The sequence below is a fragment of the Parasteatoda tepidariorum genome, chromosome 5, assembly GCF_982258835.1.
Source record: "Parasteatoda tepidariorum strain Cologne lab strain chromosome 5, Ptep-v5.0, whole genome shotgun sequence".
NCBI lineage: Eukaryota > Metazoa > Arthropoda > Arachnida > Araneae > Theridiidae > Parasteatoda > Parasteatoda tepidariorum.
The window spans coordinates 116,673,412-116,695,806 of NC_141759.1; the positions used below are offsets into that span (position 1 = coordinate 116,673,412).

The following is a 22,395-nucleotide window of genomic DNA, read 5'->3' on the forward strand; positions in this document are numbered from 1 at the left end:
GGAATAATGTTCAAACAGCCGAATTGTAGTAGAATATTTTAAGAAAACCTTAATTTTAAATTTTAATTTTTCAAAAAATATATTCGAATATTTAAATTTTAATTTGTCAAAAAATATTGTTTGAAATTTCGCGTTTTGACATCTAAAATTACTTAATTCAAAATTTTATAAAAAATTTTATATTATACAGTGATGTATCAATTTTGAACGGATCACTATATTAATACGGAGTGCAGGGTGTTTTTAAATCCGACCCTATTCGTTTGGAAAGTATTTTGAGTATTTGATGGGATCAAAAATATTACTACTCATGAGAGAGGTGGCTCATAAGTCATTTGTCAAAATTTAAGAACAAATAGTACACATAAGTACATTACAGAGACACCAGGTTTACGGTGAGACCCGCTATCTCTACGTAACAGATCCCCCTCTGTCACGGAGTTCAGTTGGTGAAGAGGATCTATATGATTCTCAATTTTATCCTCTGAATCTTGAGAGAGATGAGTTAAAATTATAGATACATAGCGAAAGTAGCAGAACAGAGAAAAATTCAGCTATTAAGGATTAAAAAAAAAGTTATTTATCGTCTGGCTTTCAACGGGAAGAGCCGCCAACAACAAATGTGGTGTACCAATAACTTTGGAGAGCATCAAATAACGTAAGGTATTCATTAGATAAAAAATACCATCAGATAGATAGGTAGGTAAGTAGGTATTTTATTTACGTCGCACTAGAGCTGCACGATGAGCTATTGGCGACGGTCTGAGAAACATCTCTGAGGATGATCCGAAGACATGCCATCACAATTTTTGTGAGGCCACTGCCTGAATTCAAACGTAGATCTGAAGAGGAAGGAAATTTTCTCCAAATCCCTGTACTCACGGTACTGCTCGGCCACCCACCACAGGATTTTTGATTCCACAGATTTTACGAGTAAGTATATCGCATTCACTCGATGGATCTTAGCGGAGTCCAAGATCGAACCACGGCCCTTCCGGACCAGAGTCTGATTCTCTAAACACTAGGCTACCACGGCCCCCATCAGAGATAGTTCTAGTTGTAGTTTATTTACGTTGCATTAGAGCTGCACAATGGGTTATTGGCGACGGTCTGGGAAAAATCCTTGACGATGATCCGAAGACATACTATCACTATTTTAATCTCTTGCAGAGGGGATGGCGACCCCGCTTGGGTAGCTCGACGCATGCTACGGCGGAACAGTTTAATGAGGACCCATACAGCACAAACTGATCCAAGTGGTCACCCATACACACACTGACAGCAGCCAGTGATATGATGTCTTAATGATCAGTCCACTGTGAGAACCCATCAGAGATCAATCCTTTCGGGTCAAGAAGGCTGCTAAAGAGAAAAATGGTTTTTGTGACAAAAATGAACAGTCGGATGCGATCCCAAGCATCCACCCTCTTATATAAAAAGAGCAACACTCGCTCGTTCTTTACCCAATCTTTCCTATGTGGGTTCCAGTCATGCGATATTTAGGTCTCAGATGACCAGTTCCACAACAACACCGAACGAATCGTTTTTTGACCACGTATTTATGTTCGTAGAAAGTTGAAATTGTGGGATATACCTTCTGTTGTTGGTTCAATATTAACAGGTAAGTTTACTTTCATTTTTATATAATCAGCAATATTTTTTGTATGAAATGATTTTAAAATAAAAAAGTTCATGTTCATATCAATTTCATAGTCGTTGAAAAAGTCTTAGTAACTCTAAAATAAATAATTTAATTTCAAATGAAACAAATTTCACTAAATTTTTAATTCTCTTAAACTAGGATTTTGATGAACTAGGGTTTTTAAATAGCGTTTAAATGCTTAAAGCATCCAGACACGCTGTATAAAATGTGTACGTAATGTATAAAATGTGTTCGCTTGAATAACCTCTTCCGGTGTAGCGTAAAGTCTAGTAAAACTAATTTAACACATTTTACATGCCTTCTTTAAATGTAAAACTAAGTGCTTATAAACATAAGTAACCACTACTCCTTAAACAATAAGTGTATAAAGTATCATTTAAAAAGTTTTGTCTGTTTCATTTGCTAATTTCTTGCTTCATGTCTAATGTTTCGATTCAAAATTTTCAACCAAAATTTGCTGTTCGGGAAAAGGTAAACATGATAAGCGTCCAAAATTTGCCGTTTTGATTTGAAAGATAATTTAAATAAATGCATTCGAATTCATGTTATTAGATCGAACTCTGAATTTACACCAGAGTTTTTGTAGTGAACTAAAATTGTTCTTATTATTGAAAATTCGACTTATTAAACTCGTATGTTGCATTTTTTTTCATGCAGTTCTTTTTGTTGCAGAGTTTTGATTCCTTATTTTACATGCAAAATGACTGAAAACCTTACTGACTGCGCCGTCTTCCCTAACGATAGTTTAAGTACTTCTAATTGAAATTGTAATTAATACAAAGAAGATCTTTGTTAGAAATCTCATATTATTTAGTTTCCAGTAATTTTTTTTCTTATTTGAAACCTTACAATTGAAACTTGTAGTGTATCTACCTTTAAAAAAATATAAATCCAATTCATTAGCATACAAGACATGTTAACTCTATGTTGTGGTACCTTTTCATACCTGACAGTGACATTGTTAACTACTTACTCTCCACATTGGTGACCCGGACGTATTGTGAACACTCCTACCTTAACAGGAACTCCCCCTACGAACAGTTTCAGACCTGCTTATGGGTTTATTCAATAGTTTCCTGGTTATAACTATCTTAGATATAATGGCTAAGCGATAGTTTGTTGTAAATTCCGTCCGTCTTCTGATTCATATTCAAATTTTACATCAAATTTGTGCTCTCCGGCTATCATCGTTTCATGTTTTTCTCAATGATATAAGCAAAATATATAGCTATTATATAATCCAAAAAAATGTGTCTTGTTGCGAAATTTTGGACACTTTTCAAATTTGCTAGTGTACTCAAATAATAATTACAACTTTGACTTGGAAGAAATTTCCCTATTTTCCTAGCCATAATCATCATCATAATTGGCCAGACAGCCCAATGTGGGCCAATGCCTTCCTCTGAGGATTTCTCCATAATGACTTCCGATTTATCTTTGATCTGCAATTCTTTTCATTAATTGTAAGAAAATCACTCCACCGAGTCAGTCCATCTTAACCGCGGACTTCCCTTCTTTCTGGTTCCAGTGGGTTTGAAAAGCAGCATCTATTTTAGTTTCCTGACCACTATGAATAAAATTTGTTGCACACAAAATATATATCCATATTAAATTTGCAATCTACTTAAATTTTTCTAAACTTTATGCAAAGTTCATCTGCTATTCTCCATTACGATTCTCCAATATATATTTTTTAATCAATGTATTATATATATATTGGCGACTAGTTTCTTTTAAAAGTAACGTTACTCTTTGTTGCTTCATTCAGGTGCTGATTTCTGACTGGATTTGTGTAATCACGAATGGAATTTCTTTTTTTTCCTGCGTATACAACTGCCGATGTTCGTGGAATCTAAGAAAACAAAAGTGAGTATTTTTATTTTCTTGTGTTTCTATTAATGAAGATTTGTTTTAATCTTTAAATATTTTTTACTCTTTGAAACTAAGCATTTGTAAACGTTAAACTTTAAGAATTTCTTCGCAAAAACACAATTTGTTTTGGTGGAGAACTAAAAGAAATCAGCGTACAGTGTAAAAACTGATGTACTATTTCTCTAAATTAGATGTTTAAAACATAAACAATCTTATAAAGGAACTTTTTTCACAATAATATCAAATTTAGCTTTCAGGAATTTATAGGCTATAATAATCTAATGTCTATAAATCTGAAATTTTTATAATGGTAGAAGCTTACACCAGTCTGTCGCTTATTCACACCATGTATTAAATACTCTTTTTTTCGAACGTCGATACACTTTGGATGAAAACTATAGATTGCATGTTGGTTGTCTTCAACACTGCTATGAATTTATATAGAAACTAATATTCGCTGCTAAAAAGTAATTTTAGTTGTAAAATCAGGATTTGTGTTTTTTGTTTTTGTTTTGAGACTTAAGAACTTAAAAATTTTGTTTCTGGTCTGAATTTTTTTACGCATCTGTCGATCCATTCAAAAATCGTGACTTACTCATTGAGGAAACTTATTTTACCGAAGATAGTTCTAAGCAAATTTTTTATTTTTTAGTTTAAAATTTTGAATTGTAAGACAAAGTAACGCCTAAAACATGTCAAATTTAAGCAACAGCGTTCAAATAGTTAGTCAGAAGTGAAACGTTAAAGAACTTTGTTCCGAAATTTTATTATTCAAATCGATTTTACAGATTTGTCATTGAAAATAACATTATTTAAAATGTAAAATTATTCTGTGTATTATGTTCGCCCAACAAACTCCTATCTGTATTGTCATACTCTTGGTTCAATAACATTGTCTACAAATGATTTAATCTGAGTGAACAACAGTGGTCTGGGTCTAAACTAACAGAACTACCAATGAATTAAAACTGAGATTTAGTACAATTGGGAAGAAAAACAGTTAATAAGCAATTTATTAAACCGCATTTTTAAGTGCATTAAAAAAATAAATTAAAACTTTCAATAAAAGCTAAATTTTTTTCATATCAAGTTTTAGATTTCGGCTGATGTCTATGTTTCATTCTTGCTTTTGTCAGACTCGCTGAATTTTAAATTACTTGAAGATTCATTGTTTTCTAGTTCGCAGTCTAGAATTTTGTTAGAATACGATGTTTTAATGTATCCACCTTTTGTTTCATGATAGTGTTTTTCTGCGAACTATATTCCCACCAGTATTTCTTTGAAATTCTCAGATAAAATGATTCAGGGTTTCTACTGTTTGATATATTTTTAACTTCAATTTCCACCAGATTCTAATCTTTTAACCACGCTGAAAACTGGTGTACTAACTCGCCGAACTTGATGTCACTTAAGCAGTTGCTGCCATTTTTGGGGTTACACGCAAACTTTTTGCCGTGCCATTAAATGCGGCATTCATTACATTTCATCTTCCACGGGAATCAGATTTAAAGCAATGACTTTTTAAAATAAGTCAGGATAAATACATACGTAAATATACTATTGGTCCTATATATTACGAAAATGAACTATCTAATTTTTAATTAAGAAAATTAAATGTTTAGCAAAGGTTGTTAGAAACTAGTCAAATAAGATACAATACGATAGCAATTAGCAGGGGTGGTACTGGCCGTGCTAATTATTTGCGCTATTTCTCAGCAAATCAAGTCTTCAAAGTCACGGCTTTCTAATGTAGTTGGTTTCGGGCCGCGACTTTTATTGCGGCCCCTCAATCCTCAATACTAGCAGTACTATAATCTACTATAAATGAAATTTTTAGAAATACAGAGTTCTGATGGTTTAAAAGAAATTTTTTATTTTACGCGAGAATACTACGGTTCGAATGTAAAAACAAAGTGAGTATCTTTTGTAGACTTCGATAAAATTCGCTTGAAAACTACCTTCTATTGCTAATGCTTTGAACCCTAAAATAGAATTTGAAGAACTGATAAAACTAAATTTAATTTCAAGGAGAATCATTTGCAATAAGTAGCTTATCATGCAAAAATGCCAAATGTATAAATTTTGAATTTCTTTTTAATTTACATTGGTTTTTCTTTTGCAAGGCAGACTAAGTCATACGCACTTCAATAATTTGGTCCGACATGCATACACGTCAAAACCCTTTAATTTATACAAATGTGGAATCGGATATCAGTCTTAACTAAAAGTATTTCTCGACAAGAGCTTTGTTTGAAGCTTTATACATAGAGATTAAATACTAATCGTAATCCTTATTTTATTGAACTTTGATTCTTATATCGTAAAACTTTTAAATTTTTATAGGCTCTATGGAGTATTAAAAAATCGATATTTTTAATGTGTTATCAACTTTTTAAAGCTTTTTAAATAAACTTGAATACTCTTTGACTGAGAAAATTTTAGAACTTTGTACGGATTTGTCTTGCACTTTTAGCAAAACTTCCATTTGCAGCCTTCGTCTTCCAAAACACCAGTTATTAACAAGAGAATTTCAATTTATTAAAATTAAAAGATCAAAGGTTTTTAATGTATCCTTTGATTTAGTTCCTGATTCTGTTTGAGATAGAACTTAAATCAGTCTTTTAGCTCTGTTACTCTTGCAACATGCAAGACTTTTTAAATTCCTATTAAATTTTCGGGTAGATTATTTGGTACTAAGTACTCGTAGTGCTGCTAGTCAAGAATGTCTCACTATTTTAACAGCATGTTTTGAAAGTTTTAAATAACTTTCTATAACGTAAATATCGTAATTGACTTTGAAAATTGTAAAACTGATATTTATAAATATTTTCATAAAATGTTTATTATATTAATATAAAATAACTTCATAAAGGATCATAACTTTGACGAAATGTTTAAACGCATGGACTTTCAAAACACTATTAAGAAAGGATTATACATAGATTGAAACAGAATAAGAAGGAATTTGCAGATTTTTTCTATTTAATTATGCTCTTGATAACTAAAGAAATCTTGATCTTGAGAAACAAAGTGATTTTTCTGGCTAGTAAGAATAAGCAGACAATGTGACGTTTTTAGAACATTGTGTAATAAAGAGCAACTTATGAGATCAGAAAATGGGTTGGGTTTCGTGAATTTTATGATCTGATAAATCCTTCGCTTAAAATTTATATCATTAGAAAAGCTTCTGTGAATTAAGATTTTCTGCGGTGTTTAAGGAAAGCTTTATTAATTTGTTAAATGGCAAAATTTGTAAAATTCCTCTCCAATGCTAAGTAATGGACGAATTTGATCAGCCTCCTGGTTGCTAAACAACTGAATCGTCAAACAAAATTCTCTTTAACTGGGTCGTTTTTTTCATGTGATTCAGTTTTTAAAATGAATCTGAAATTTAAGAACAATAATTTAGTGCGCTGGCTGTAGAAAATCCGTACAATGCTTACCGTAACATTTTAAACTGAAAATTTCCCTTTTTAAAAAATCGCTTTGAATGCATTCATTCACTAATGTAAGTGGTTTACAGCCCAGTAATCATAGTTAATATTTAATTGCAGCCTGACTATTGCTCACCGGATGCCTGAATGTCACAGCATGGAAGGAACGAGCAGCCTGACTATTGCTCACCGGATGCCTGAATTTCACAGCATGGAAGGAACGAGCAGCCTGTCTATTGCTCACCGGATGCCTGAATTTCACAGCATGGAATGAACGAGCAGCCTGTCTATTGCTCACCGGATGCCTGAATTTCACAGCATGGAATGAACGAGCAGCCTGTCTATTGCTCACCGGATGCCTGAATTTCACAGCATGGAATGAACGAGCAGCCTGACTATTGCTCACCGGATGCCTGAATTTCACAGCATGGAATGAACGAGCAGCCTGACTATTGCTCACCGGATGCCTGAATTTCACAGCATGGAATGAACGAGCAGCCTGACTATTGCTCACCGGATGCCTGAATTTCACAGCATGGAATGAACGAGCAGCCTGACTATTGCTCACCGGATGCCTGAATATCACAGCATGGAATGAACGAGCAGCCTGACTATTGCTCACCGGATGCCTGAATTTCACAGTATGGAAGGAACGAGCAGCCTTACTGGTGTGTATGTTAGCTGTATTTTATTCTGTAAAATATTTGTTTAGTTAAGTTCTTTAGGCGCAAACTCTTATTTTTGGCTGTCAATTTCTAAGCATGAAATTAATACTCTGCAAATAGCATATTTTCAGAGTTTATTTTTCATAAGAGAAACCATTTAACGGATTTTCAAAATTACTTGTGTGAGTCTTAAATTTTATGGCAAGCTTTATTTCATTTTTTATCTTAAAAAAAAAAAAAAAAACTTTTACTAGAAATTTTTGCGTATTCTAAAATATATATTTTAAACTATGTAATAAAACTAAGTAGTTTTTGAATTTATTAAATTTAAGACACTAATCTATATTTAAAAGTGGAAGTCAGTTTTTTTCTTTGCTATTTACGGAAATCTGACTTTTAAGATTGTTTTAATGAAAGTTAAATAAAATCTGGCTACAGGCACGTTTTTACGAATGTTTTGTGCACGCAAAATATTTCGCTTTACATCTTACTCTACCATCGTGTATATGAAACCACGATAGCCCAGATACAAATTCTTATTCTGTTCAAATTCTGCTTGACTATGCCTTCTGAATTTCGAGTTTCTGTTGGTAATTTTTAAAGTATTATAATATATAATACAATATTTTAAATCTAGTTACGTCTCAGACTTTAACTGTTAAACTTGTGTTAAATTTAAATATTTGTTTTTTCTAAGTACTATATCTTAGAGTTCTAAATAAATATTAATTATTGAACTTGAATTTCATGTCAGTTGAAAAAATTTTCTCACTGAAACATAAATTTAAATCAATTTACATTGACTGGTTAATTCCATAGCCATTTTAGTTTCATTTTAAGATTAGTTTGCAACGAAAGTTTTAAACTGTTATTCTGATACCACTTCAGTAATTTTTGAAGGAAATTTGTCAAAGTATTTACGCTCATTTTATCTCTAATTATGAAAGTGATGATTTGTTTTTGTTTTTTCAGAATTATTACCGTCCTCACTTCTATTGGAATGAGCACCCATAGTTCACTGCATGAAAATGAGCATCGAATGCAACAAATTGAAATAGAACTATATACAGGTCAAGAACTCTTTTTATATTTTGTGGAATGTTCCTAATTCGTACACTTTTCGCATTAATTGCCTACACATGTTAATCTTGACTTGCAGTTATTTTAGATCTTTGATATTAGTTTCAATCTTACTTTTCTAATAAATAGCCTTAAGAATTCTTTTTAAGCAAGATATAGTTAAAAACATTTCAATTAAATTTTGACTACAATATTCCTAAACTCTATCGAAAGTCAAGGAGCAAACAGATGTTCATAAATTTTAACTTTTTATTTTTAAGTATTTTCTTTAATGTGTCAAATTACAAGATTCCAATAAATATTGGTAAAAGCAAATACTGTTGGATGCAAAAATATAATTTTATAATAAAAATATAGGGCATATAGAGAGCATCTCTAAGTACGCTAATTTCCTCTTCAAATAGCAAAATTTGTGAAGAACTTCTTTCCTTACCCGAATTTTAAATTTTGATTTAAGATGTTGTGAGACGTTTTATGAAGTCATCGAGAATAATGTAAGATTTTAACTCTGCTCAGGTATTTTGTCTTTCAAGTTATCCTTTGCGCTAGTATAATTGAAAACATCGGGCGATCACTCAGTCTTCGGAATTGCTTAATTAAGTGTTAATTTCGCCAAACTTATCCAAATTTAGATTGTTGACACAAAAATTAGAAGCAATTAGCATTCTTATTGTGAAAGTAATAAAATTCAGTGCTTTCAAATAAAAACATTCATTGTAATTCTTTATTAGCGTTTTTTTTTTTTCTTGATTCAACTTTAAGTTAAAAAGGGTGTGATTTGGAAAACAATTAATAATTAAATTTAAAATGTCAAGCAATTCACAAAGTTTTTGCTGGAAATTTTGGTATTTTTACAGATGCACAAAACAGACTAAAAATGCTTTTAAAGTTATATTTAATAATTCAGAAGTATCTGATTTTGAATATCAGAAACTGGACTTATATTTACGTCGTTCGGTACCAAGTTTATAGAACGAATTTTTAATTAAACAATTTTAGGGCATTTATAAAACATTCAATTTGTCGGCTTTCACAGTAAAACTGATTTTCAGTTAGGAAAAAAAATGGACTTGGCTTATGACTCTTTATTTTACTAAATTCTAAAATCCCTAGGGTAGAAGTGAGGGGGGGGGGGACTAGATGAATGTAAAAACCTAAATAGGATTTTTACTTTTAAGCTTAATTATATAATTAAAAGTTTTTAATAGTCTACGTGCTCTAATTAAAATGAGTTGAGATAACAAATTCGAAAATAAGTACTTCTAAAGAATTGCTCTTGCGTGATATAGCTTAAATCTAAAGATTTTATAATATTGGTGTAATTGCAGTTTGAAAAAAAATTTAATAAATTTTTTTTTTCCATAAAAATGCTTACTTGTCTCAAAAATTTTCAACGTAGTTCAAAACTAATATCAAAATTTTATTCTAGCAAGTAGCTAATATTGTAAAAGTAATAAGCTATTTAGTCTAGTCAAATTACTAATAGTAAATAGAAGATAAATTACATTTAAAGTCTATCACAAATTTGTGAGTTTTAATGATTCTTATTTGCTGCTGGAGTAGCCAGATAATGACTAACTGTTCAATAATCACGTAACATACCTTAACATTAACCATAATACTAATTCGCTGCTTCAGTAGTAGAATAAGAATAGAGTACAAGACTAAATATCTTTTTGAATAAAAGTGAAATTATAATTGGGACTAGACTGAATAGAAACTGAGCTGAAAAATTCATAACTTAACCGGAAATATTATTTTTTAATAAAAATCAAAGTTTTGAATTACTAAATTTTTAAAGAATTTTTGTTTCAAAGGTCACAGCAAGTTCTTTAAAGTAAAAACTAACTTTCAAACACTGTAAAAAGGTCCTTTTAATGGCAATTATTATAAATTTACAGCTTACGAATTGCGCTTATTACATTTGAGAGAACTTTATAACTATAGCTTCATTCAAACCTTCAAGTCCATTTTACCTAGAAAACCAGATTTCCATTTAGTTCTAGCCAGACTTAATTTTCTACTAGTTTTGTTTTTGACATGAATATTTTATAGAATCTGAAATGTAAAAGAAACTCTTTCGAAATAATTACTTTAAATAAAAGCAAATATGAAGAGATTTGTTTTCAATGAAAGCCCCAGATTTGTCTGAAATTACATAAGCTTTAAGACAAAAGTCATGTAAAAAGTTGCTCAATTAACATAGTTTTGCGTCTGCAGCCCCTTAAATCTCATAATACGAGCTTTCGTGCCAATACAAAACTATTTGTAACGAAATCAAAGCTCCAGTCAATATGCACAATACTTTTAAACCAAAAGTTTAAGTAGAATTCTACTATTAACTAAACCCTTTTTAAATTTTCCAGTTTAAGAAATTTTAACTTGAGTAGACGGAGCTTTTTATAAAACCGAAGTGTTTAAGTTAAAAAAATTTAAAATATAAAAATTTTCAGAAATTATTTGTTCGTAAACATATTAAAACAACTCTAGAGGGTGAAATCTGGATGCCTGAAATGTTTTATAGTTATAAGAGGGCAAATGTGTGTTGCGATTTTTAATCAAGGTAAGACTCCAAAGTTTATAATAAAACTATTGATAATTTTATTTAGAGTTGAAGTAACATTGAAGGAAAAATAAAGATTTAATCTTTTACTTTAATATTACTATTAAACATGAACTTCGACAGAGACAGTTTAAAATTTCTTAATTTTTAAAACTTTATAAAAAAAAACTAACTTGTATAGACCAGCTTTTAAAAGAAAACTCTGGAAAACGATCAGTCCGATGTATTATATTTGATAATGAACTCCGATTGGCCTTGTTCAGTAATTACTCCTTGTTTTTTTTTCTTCGAGAAGTTAAGCTCATTTAGAATAATTCAACTGTTTACGCCCCATAAGTCAGATCTATCGGAAACTCTATCTAGGGACAGGTAAACATGTGTGTTGAAGTAACAGTAACAGAACACAGGTAAACATGTGTGAAACGAAAAATTCCAAAACCACTCTACAAGTGTGGAGGTCGAATTGGTAGAGATTAGTAGAATTGACGCTGATTCGGATGTTCGTGACCTGAAATCTCCGAGGAACTCTAGCACTTACAGCCGAACAACATAGAAACTTTTAAACTAGGTCATGAATAAAATTTTAAAGGGTTGGGTGGAGTACAGTAAGGTCCTGGACTGCAATTTTAGTTTCGCAGGTTCGTGCCCTGAAAAATCCCCAGCGCTTTAAAAGTGTTTATTAGAACTAGATCACTTAGACAGTGATAGAATCTCTTAAAAATCTTTTCAAAAAAAGGGATCTAAGCGCTACGTTGATGAGGGCTGCCTTTGATGGAAGATCTTAAACTAAGCGTTGAAAACTTTGTATCGTTCTGAATTTGAAACTTAGAATTCTTAGATTTGCGATCGATGAAAATTTTTATACCAAAATTTAAAATGCAGCTCTAACTTTCCAAGTCTTAAAATATATAAACTACAGAAGCGAACATTTATAGTTGCCATTTTCAACATTTATTTCGATGCAGATAAGTTTCGACTCAGACTTTTATTAATCTTTAAGTGCTAATAATCGATAAACAAATTTCTGGAGTGTCTTAGGGCAAAACTTTTCTAAACTTGGAGTCATTTAACAGTATTTGCATTTAATAGTTTTATAAATTTTCAATTCTACGTAAGTCTTTCAAATAAATAAAAGGTTTAAATGTAATAAGCAAATTTTATACGAATTTTTTATACGAATTGAAATTTTGTTTTGAAATCTTAATTCTTGTTACCCTAAAGCTAAATGTTTTTCTTAAATATCTTGTATCAGTTAGATTACATGACTCAAACTGTATTCTTAAATTTATTTTAAAACAATGTGTATTTAATAACAAATGTATTGTATTACAATAGTATGAAATTCAATTTATATTTAATGTTGATGTCAACGATATTGTGTATATATAAGTATTTGGTGAGTAATGTGTCTTGAATATTAGTTTTAAAGCACTCTTTTTGAACACATTTCGCCACTAAAAATGCTCCTAGTATAAATTATTTTAAAAGATGAATACTGGCTTATCCTGTAGTTTGTTTCATATTAAACCAAAGGTCGCTGAACAAGTTTATAATCTTTTTAGAATTTTCAAAGATACTAAATTTTAAACCAGTTATCAAACTATTATAAACTTAAATTTTCTAAATTAATCATTTTGTTTTCTGGATTACTAAATTTTCCGATATATCTTAATTATAAATTTAAAATTGTGTATGACAATGCAGTTTTATTTGTTCTGTAACTTTCTACATTTGAAAACTAGACCTTTTTTTAATAGTAAAATACTCTTAAAAATTATACTCACTACGTTAATTTATATTTTTCTTAAATTTATTTCAGTTTAAAATTCTAAATTTTATAGTAGCTTAAGCCTAAGGTTGAATTTGTCATTTTGTAAAAGGGTCTTCTTCAATTTGGATCCATTGAAGAAACCCCTTTTTCAAAATGATTCCTTCAATTTTGGCTTTAATTAAATGAGATTAGATAAAAATTCAAAACTGCGAAATAAAATTTAAACTTTTGGCTAAACTTAACTGAACAAAATTTTAAAAGTGAACTGTCATAAATATTTTAAGTTTTGTTATTTAAAAATGTTGCAATCACATGTTCAAAAATTTTATTACAATAGTTTCAGAGAAAATAGTTAAATAAACAATTATGTTAACTTATATAATTAGCCATTTATAAATCTCCAACTGTATAGAAACAAAATAGTAAATGTAATATTGGTTTAATTTTTTTTATTAAATAGATTTAGTGGCGAATGTTTTTAGTGTTTTGTATTGAATTATTGTTTTGATTTCTTTAAAATGCTAAATCTTGTAAAAGTTTGTAATTTGTCTTGGACAGAAATAAAACTTACGTTTAGTTTATTTTTGGTCTTTTATTAAATAAGAACAAATTTTTGTTGCGTTATGTTATGGGATCGCGATAACAGATGATCTTTTATAGATACTTAAGCACAAACTCTTATTTCGGTAAGAAACCTAAATAAAAAATTTGAAGAAAAATTACAAAGATTTACTTAAAATCCACTTAAAACCAGTATACTCGGCATGGTAGAGAACAAGTTTTATGGCGCTTAATATGATCTGGTTTACTAATGCTAAATGTTCTTTATATTAAAAAGCAAAGTATATCAGCATATGTTAATTCCATTATATTGTAAAAACACTATTCACTTTTTAAATGTACTAAGTGTATTTTACATTGCATTATTAATTCAAATGTAAAGATTTAAAAATTTATTTATTTTAGCAGCAAACCTAATTGTTTGATAAAAATATTAAACGTTATAAATGCAAACAGAGGTTAGAAATTTTTCTTTCGTGAAAAATGCTATTACACTTTGTATTTAGGATTTTGAAACATTTTCTCTGATTTTTGAAAATTCGATGCTTTAAGACTGAAATTCATTTTTGAATTTTTATGAATCTGAATTTAAATTTCTGGGTCATAGTTCCAAAGGCCATTTTTAAAAATACCACGTGTTTTTTTTGAAGTATATTTAACTATTCCTTAGTGCTAAAAATCGTGTTAAATTATGCTAAATTAAATGAAGCAGCCTTAACGGTAATTTCGTAGATTTTGTGTGAAACAAAGCTTTTAATAATTTACTCTTTTTAGTATTGTTCTAACGCTAAATCTTTAAATTCTTCGAGAATAGTTTGTTTCTAAAGAATACGAAAATAGTGTTTAAAAACCATTAAAGTGAAATGATTTCGTGCTACTTCACTTTATAGAATCTAGTTTCCTTTAACTTATGAAAATATTGGCTTTTTAAATTTTTCCCGTAGATTTTACTATTTTAGTTTGAGTATTATTTGGAAGAATTAAGGATTTTACATAACTTTTTGCAAGTAAGTTTTATATGCAAATAACTTTTTGGGTGACTTTTGTCGAATACATAATATTCGATAGATACTAAGAGAATGTAGTTTGCTTTATTATACGCTCTAATAATCTTAGTGTTTTAAGAACGGGTTTATTGAAATTGCTTATAACATGCTGAAATGGGCATAATCTCTCAGAAAAATAAAATTTCAAAAATTATAAGTGTTTTGAGTTTGCAAATCCTGTAAATTTACAGAATATTTATAAGGTTTATCTTTGGTTTAGATCGCAGTAAATTTTATATAAAATCAAAAGAATTTTTAAAGTTAATTTCAATATCCTTTAAAACTGATGTTAATCGTGAATTTAAATGTATAAAATGTCCTAAAAGTTCTATAAAGATATGTCTACGTGCCGCATTTGTTTTTATTCGCTTATTACATTTACTTCGAATTATTGAAAATAACGAAGGAAGTTTAGGTGCCCTATTTTCAAAAATGTAATAAATAAAAAATCTAACGCTGTCTGAAATATTTTGAATATAAACTATTAAAAGTAACGAGAGTTCTAGGCAGTTATTGAAATATATATTAGTCTAGTATAAATTATTAATGTTTAATATTGTATATGGTATAAATTATAATGTTAAATGTTATCTCCATATAATATAGTATAAATTAAAGCTAAATTTCTCATCAAGTTGGAAATAAAATTGGACCTATGTTTATCCACTTTCGCGTCTTGATCAAATCACTGAGGAAACGCGACCCGTTGAAAACCCATCAATAGCTGTGAAGAAAATAAATGAGTAAAGCTCATATGCTAATCTGGGAATTGCGACGACAACTTTAGTATTTTTCATGGCGAATCTTTCAATGTCAGAAAAATCAAGTGGCCTGTGCACAGATGGTCCTTTTTAAAATTATTTGTCCTGAAACTTTTCCAAGCAATTTTCTTTTCACTAAGAATAACGTAATCATTTAAGTTTTGTCTCACCCCCTCTTTTCCTTCTCTTTTTCAAGCAAAAAAAAAAAGAGATTAATTTCAGTTCGCCACGTTTTTGAAATCCAGTTAGGAAAATTTTTTAGTCACTTACTGAAAAAAAAATTCGTAATTTATTTATCACTTCCTTTGTACAACAAATACCTTTTCACGTTAAAATCATTGGAATCTTCAGCTCTCGTTCCTTTTTATTCGTTTTTAAAATAAAAATCTTTATAATTGAGCACATTTTTTTCTAAAACCTTTCTGGAAAATAGAACTTCCCAAGATTTTGCAACATATTCCGATTAAAAAAAAATTAGGAAATAAGTTTTCCCAACTTCATATTATTTAGTAAAATGAGGACACTTGGGCAGTTCTAAAATGGTTCAAAGCTTCCGTAATTATACTTAACTGTGCTGTGATTTAATAAAATATAATTTATACTTTTCATAGCTATATACCTTTTTAAAGAGAATTTAATGGATATCCTCTATCAGTTTTTAATATTTTCAACCCTTCTAAGCTTTATGAAACTGAGAGACAATAGTGAATGAATCCATTATTTATAACACTTCAATTATAGAATATCGTGTTATTAAAAATGTATAACTTATTAAAAGTTCCTTTATAACTTGAAATAAAACATTGCACAAGGACTCCTTCTTTTAGAAATAACGAACGATTGAATATATTTATGGATTCTTTTTAGATTCAGGTACAGTCCGCAAAAAAAAAAAACGAATCACCCTGAATAGCTTTCGTTCTAATGATCGGATTTTCACGAACTAAGTGTCAATCTTAATGGTTTCTGGGGGTGACCTCAAATATGCTAATTAATTAGTGCTAACTATTAATATATGAAATCAGACACAAAAACGTACTTTCTCTGAATAAACATGTAATTTTTTTTTACATATTTGGAATCTAGACACTTAAATTAGGGGGGGGGGGTGTAGACAGAATTTAAAAAAAATTGGATCGTAAATTGGGTCACAATAAAGGGTCACAATGAATATTTTAAGATTACCCATTGACTAATTCAAAAGAGGAATGCTTAATTTTACTAGGTTGCTAGGCAACCATGCCATAACTGCAAAAAAATTGAAATAATTTTTTGTGATTGCTCAGAGAGGTTTAATTCATTGTAAATAGAAAATATCTCGAAGTTTCTAGGCAATAGATAATTTTTAAGCTGATTTCAGTCTAAAAAGCAAAAAAAAAATTATTTTAATGTCCTTTGAAAAGAAAATTTGCATCGATTTATAAATTATTTATGATATTCTAAGTTTTTTGAATTTAAATACATGAACTTTTTATCTGATATTGTTTAGATTATGCTGTTTTTGCTAAATTTGTTAGAGGATTTCATACTAAAATCAAATTAACATAACTTATTACAGCTATATACAATATTTTAGGAATGATCATTTTTACAGCTTTAACCCCTTGGGGACGGGTGATTCACGAAAGCATTCGTACAAAATCAGAATCAGGATGTAAATGAATAAAAAACGATAGCTTAAATGCTAATTTCACAGAATTACTTTGCCTTGAACTTAATTATTGTTAGTTTAAACATATATATAATCAATGTTAGTTCAAAGTATAACTAAATAATTTTATTTTGAACTAAGTAATGGTGAATTAAATAAATCAAACAATTATAACCCAGCCCACAAATAAACTGCTAAAGAATTACTTTGATTACCAGTTTTATCTTTTCACCCTGGTTGATACTGTTTTATGCTGTCACGTATTTGTGACAGTCGGCACGAAAGGGTTAATCGAGTCTTCTAGGCAAGAAAGTTTGAGGGGAAAAAAAAGTGCTTGAAAAATAAAATGTAGATTGTATAGTAATTCTAATGCACATTCGCAAGGTTTTCTGTAATTTACGATATTTCTTTTTTCTATAACTCAAGGAATTGCTGAATGTTTAGTGGCATTTTAAAGACATTGAAATATGTTATGTTTAAGAATAAGATATTGAAATAATATGCTGCATATTGTATGATTCGTTGTATATAAAATCGCTTCATTCTGCTAGATATTTAGGTTACATGGTTTTCTTTGGATAAAGATGATTAGCAAATAGCATCCTCATGTTTCGATGCATTCTGAAACTTACGTTCGCAATTTCACCATACAATGTCGCACAGCATATTCTTCAATTACGATAAGCTACATTTACCACCAAATACTGCTACTATGATTATTTATGTTTTCTTATATATATCTGATACTCTCCTTTTAAACAGAGCTAGTAAGATCCTTAAGATACTGAAATGGGGCCCAAAAACTCAAAAGATAAAATATTAAATTTTAGTAACTCAAAATATTCGGTCTCAAAATTTTAATTTTTAAGTTAAATATAACTTTTACAATATTGATGCTCTTACGTTTTTAAAGACCACATGAATCCTGTTAAAATATTAAAATGCATATGTTTACTTTAACGAGTGTAAATTCCTTATCAAAATAATGATCAAAACCCAAATGTAAAACAGTATAATTGACGATAAAAACTCAACTGGCTTCAAAACATATGAAGAGGGAAGTAAAAGTCGACATGCTTCGAGCGTTCAAATATAATCGCCCATTCTCAAGACTTGTCAGGCTTGAATAACTTGTGACTTTCATTATTGGACGCTCAAGACATGTATACTTTTATTATCATGTATTATTTTTTTTAAATCAATCAAGTTTTTATATTTTTGATTCAGTTTCTTGGGATTATCCATTTAGTTACAAAACATATTTTAATATCGAGTGAAATAATTTAATAAGTTTTGAAAAGTTATTTTTTTATGTATCGATGCCGAAGTTTATTCTACAAATATTTTAGGGTATGCTTTCGGAGTATTTTGATCGAGTTTATTTTTACACCCATATTTGCTTTAAATTATTAAATAATTTGCTTAAAATAAATTATTCAAGCTACATGATCTAATGCATTTATAGTACAATAGTAAACGGGGCTTCCATCGCCTATTTTTAACCTTAGTACCGTTATCATTAAATAAATAGAATAAGCTTAGATAAATAATAAAAGCTAATTTTTTCCTTGTTTTAATTTTCAAGGAATAATATGTTTCGATCAAACAGATTTCATTCTGGAAATAGCGAAATTATTGAGTTGGTCCCTTGGACTAATATTATTCTTATCCTCTTTTGACGAAATATAGGAAAAATTAGTTTTCACAGTTTCTGGAAAAAGTATGTTAGCCTTCTTGACACGTTTTTTTCTTTTTTTATTAAAATAAGTTCGGAAATTGCGTATTTTTTAGAGCATTTTTTTGAAATCAGATGACTCTAAAATTGGCGCGGCTTCGGGATCTTCTTACAAATTTCAATTTTTAGTATTTCCTACTTAACAAAATAAGGCATTTTACTGATAACAAATTATACTACAATAATATTTTGGGAATCCTGCTAAAGTAAAAAATGAAACAAAATAGTTTAGTATATTATCAGGAAAAAAATCTACTTGGTATCATAAAGAAAGAGTAAAAGATATAATGAAATAATTAGTGAATCACACGTGATCAGATAATTAAAAATTTAATTTCACAACTAAGATGTTAGGACGACATTTAAGATACTGAGATATTTTAAGACGCTTAAAAATTTGACTACGTATTCGACAGCTTTTTATGTTCTGTATCTTTATACTCTTTGTAGTGACTTATAAAACATCAAAACTATTTTAGATAATCTATGTTGAAGTCACGAGAAACAAAAAAAGTACAATCAATAATTTATACGCTTTTTTTAAAAAAAATAGTGTGCTTAGTAAATAATCAGCTGTTTTGCATTAAATAATTTTAAACAGCGGAATGTTTGTAATTTCTTAACAAGGTTTTATTCTTAGCTAGCAGACAATAATTCTTTTTAAGAAAACTTGACTATAATTTAAAAAGGAACTTTATTTTAAAGAAAACCTAAATTAAAGAACTAAAAAAATTGATTAGTATATTAATGAAGAAATAATAAACGTAAAAGGGTAAAGAATAAGATTCTTAAAAATGTCAAAATTTACTTAAATAATTGGGAAAATAGTTCTGCGACACACTTGTGAAACACTTCCGGAAATTTCTTTTAAGATTAAGACGATATAGGGTAAACCAACCAGTGATGGAACACACCCCAGTAAAAGAACATTTCATAGATATTTTTAAAAAATAAGATTTTAAACGTTTTAATTTAGATTGATTGGTAACAGTAGCTTACTACCTAACAATAGGAAGTCATCTAACAATGCATTGAGTTACCTGGTCTTAGAGTCTTCTCTGGAAAAAGTTTTGAATTTGTTAGTATCTGTTCAACGCCTTGTTTCCTTGACACAATTATATGGTCAGTGGTGGTAGTTATCCGTTTAAAGTACAATTAATTGCGTATAATAATGCTTTTTTTCTCATTGTGAAAAAGAGAATTCAAAATATAGTTATTGAAGTTACGTTTTATTTATTTCAAGAATCATAACATAAGCAAGTACTGAGATTAGGGGGTGCTTATTAATTCGATTACCAAACGATGAAAAACCAATGAATAAACAAGTGTTCCTTTATTGGGATTTTTTCAAGTTAATGAAAATGAAAGAAAAATTTTAATTTTTCTGTACTTTTAGTCATATTATACATCAAAATTATGTTAAAAGTACAAAAAACAACTTCTAACCAGTGAAGGAACAGGCATGTTTCTTCACTGGGAATAGATTTCCCAGTGAATGAACAGTATGTGTGAAATATGATTTTACATAGATAATTAATAGTTCTGCGATATAGAGGACACCTAAAATTCAGTTAAATGTTGTATAAATAGTTCCTATAACAATTTCATTTCAAAATGCAAATTTAATTGCTAAATTTATTTACAGAATTATAATAATAATTTATTAATTATTTATCGTTATAAATGTAGTGATTAGTTATTACATCATACCTTAGACACCTTAATTAGCTATGTTTACTCTCTAAATATAATAATAAAAGCTTGAATAGAAAATTTCTTCGCAGGCCTTTGTGCTAATAATTAGCTAAGTTATTATCTTATTGCGATCTTTCACGTCCAGACGGGAACTGGTAGGAAAAATCCATTTAAAAACAATCATCCAGGTGAAAAATGAATGAAGTTTTTTTTTAAGGCGACATCCACCGATAACTCAGTGCAATGCGAAGATAATTTCAAAAGGCAAAACTTCCCTTAGAGAATAATATTCGAAATACTGGTTTTAAGAACTTTAGATGAATCTTTAGGAGGGAAGTAGCTCTGGCATCCTTTTAGAAAGTGATTGCATTTACAATGCGAACGAAAAGAGAGTTGAATACTGTCCTTAAACGGGAAAAATCCTTGGCCCTAAAAATTATAAGGATTTATATTCTTAAGTACCTAGGGAAGAAAAAGTACCTCCATTGGTAGTTTTTCCTTACTGAAGAACTCTTTGAGATATTACACAATAAGTCCCTGCTATATATTTCATTGGAAAAAGCGATTCATGAAATGAAACAATGACCGCAGCAACATTTTACAAATATATTGCAAATGCTTCTACCCTTGGCTAATTAAAAATGCTATCAAATTCCCTATTTTGCTTGTTTTGGATAGGTATAAATCACATATCAATTTGAAACTGACTAAGTTGTGTTCATCAAAGCAAATTTTCTGGTTTAGTTTTCTACCTAATTCAGGGAAATCTCCCGTTAGATCTTAAGAGAATTGTAAAGCAATATGTCGAGAAAATTTTACAGCCATTTTTAAATAAGATTTTTAGGCATCAACTGATGAAGTTAAAATGCTTTTATGAAATGCGATATTTTTCCATTCGATGTAAAAAACGTTGACTTTAACAAATGCATGCAAAACAGACACCTAGAGTTAATGAGCAAGACAACTTATCAACAAAATACATGCTTCGAGAGTAACGATGCACTATTTCTTCAGAAGCTTGAGAAGGAAGTCTCACAAGTTATGTTGCAAATTTTTAAAGGAACATTGACGACGGAAAAGTTTAATCTCCCAAATATCCAATAGCCTGTGCTTTTCTCAATATTAAAGAATTAATTTCAAACAGAACATTTAGTTAATCAAATTTTGGCACTGCAACTGATACAACTAACATTGATAATGAAAGTATCTTGAAAACTGATTTTGATATAAATCCTCTTGAGGCATTGTTAGTTGCAAAAACAATTGGTTCCATAAGAAAATGGTAAGTACTGCTGTAGACCCACTAGATATAAGTCAATGAGAGATGGATTTTACTCAAACTTCGAAACTCCTTTTTCTCATTTATTATCCAGTGAGGAATTCTAGAAATGATACTGGAAAATCAAAAGAAATTTCGAAGATACATTTACATTGGCCAAAAATTTGGAAAAAAGAGGAAGGTTAAATCAAAGGAAAACTATTACTTTTTTGCATTAACTTCAGAAAAAGAACGAAAATTTAAAGAGATTGAAAGAGCTGGAAAAAAAGTTAAAGCAGAAAATAGGACGAAGAGAAAAAAAATACTTAAAGAGATTAAGAAATAGCTTAAAAAAATATGGGGAAAAGAGTAAACAAAAAAGTGATCTAATTATAATAATAATAAAAACATCATCGGATTACGCAACGATAAACATTCATAATTTAGAACGGACTATTAAACTGTGAGAAAAAAAATGAAAAACATTTATTTTTTTTGAATTATGTATTCAAACACATTTTACTTTCCATTCCATGACTGAAAAAAAAGTAACATTTTCCACGTTAACTGTGATTATAAGTTGTAATTCCAAAAAAAATCTTGTTTTTACACATTTGTGTGGCTTATGGATTCCTAACGA

General features: G+C 29.4%; 1 long non-coding RNA gene across 1 annotated transcript; it reads left to right on the forward strand.

Moving 5' to 3' along the window:
• The first annotated feature begins 1,438 nt into the window (after nt 1-1,438).
• LOC147810059 (uncharacterized) lies at nt 1,439-13,628 on the forward strand. Its single transcript, XR_015434092.1, has 4 exons — nt 1,439-1,621; nt 3,432-3,529; nt 7,090-7,637; nt 8,607-13,628. It is a non-coding gene; the product is annotated as an uncharacterized LOC147810059 (long non-coding RNA).
• The last annotated feature ends 8,767 nt before the right edge of the window (nt 13,629-22,395 follow it).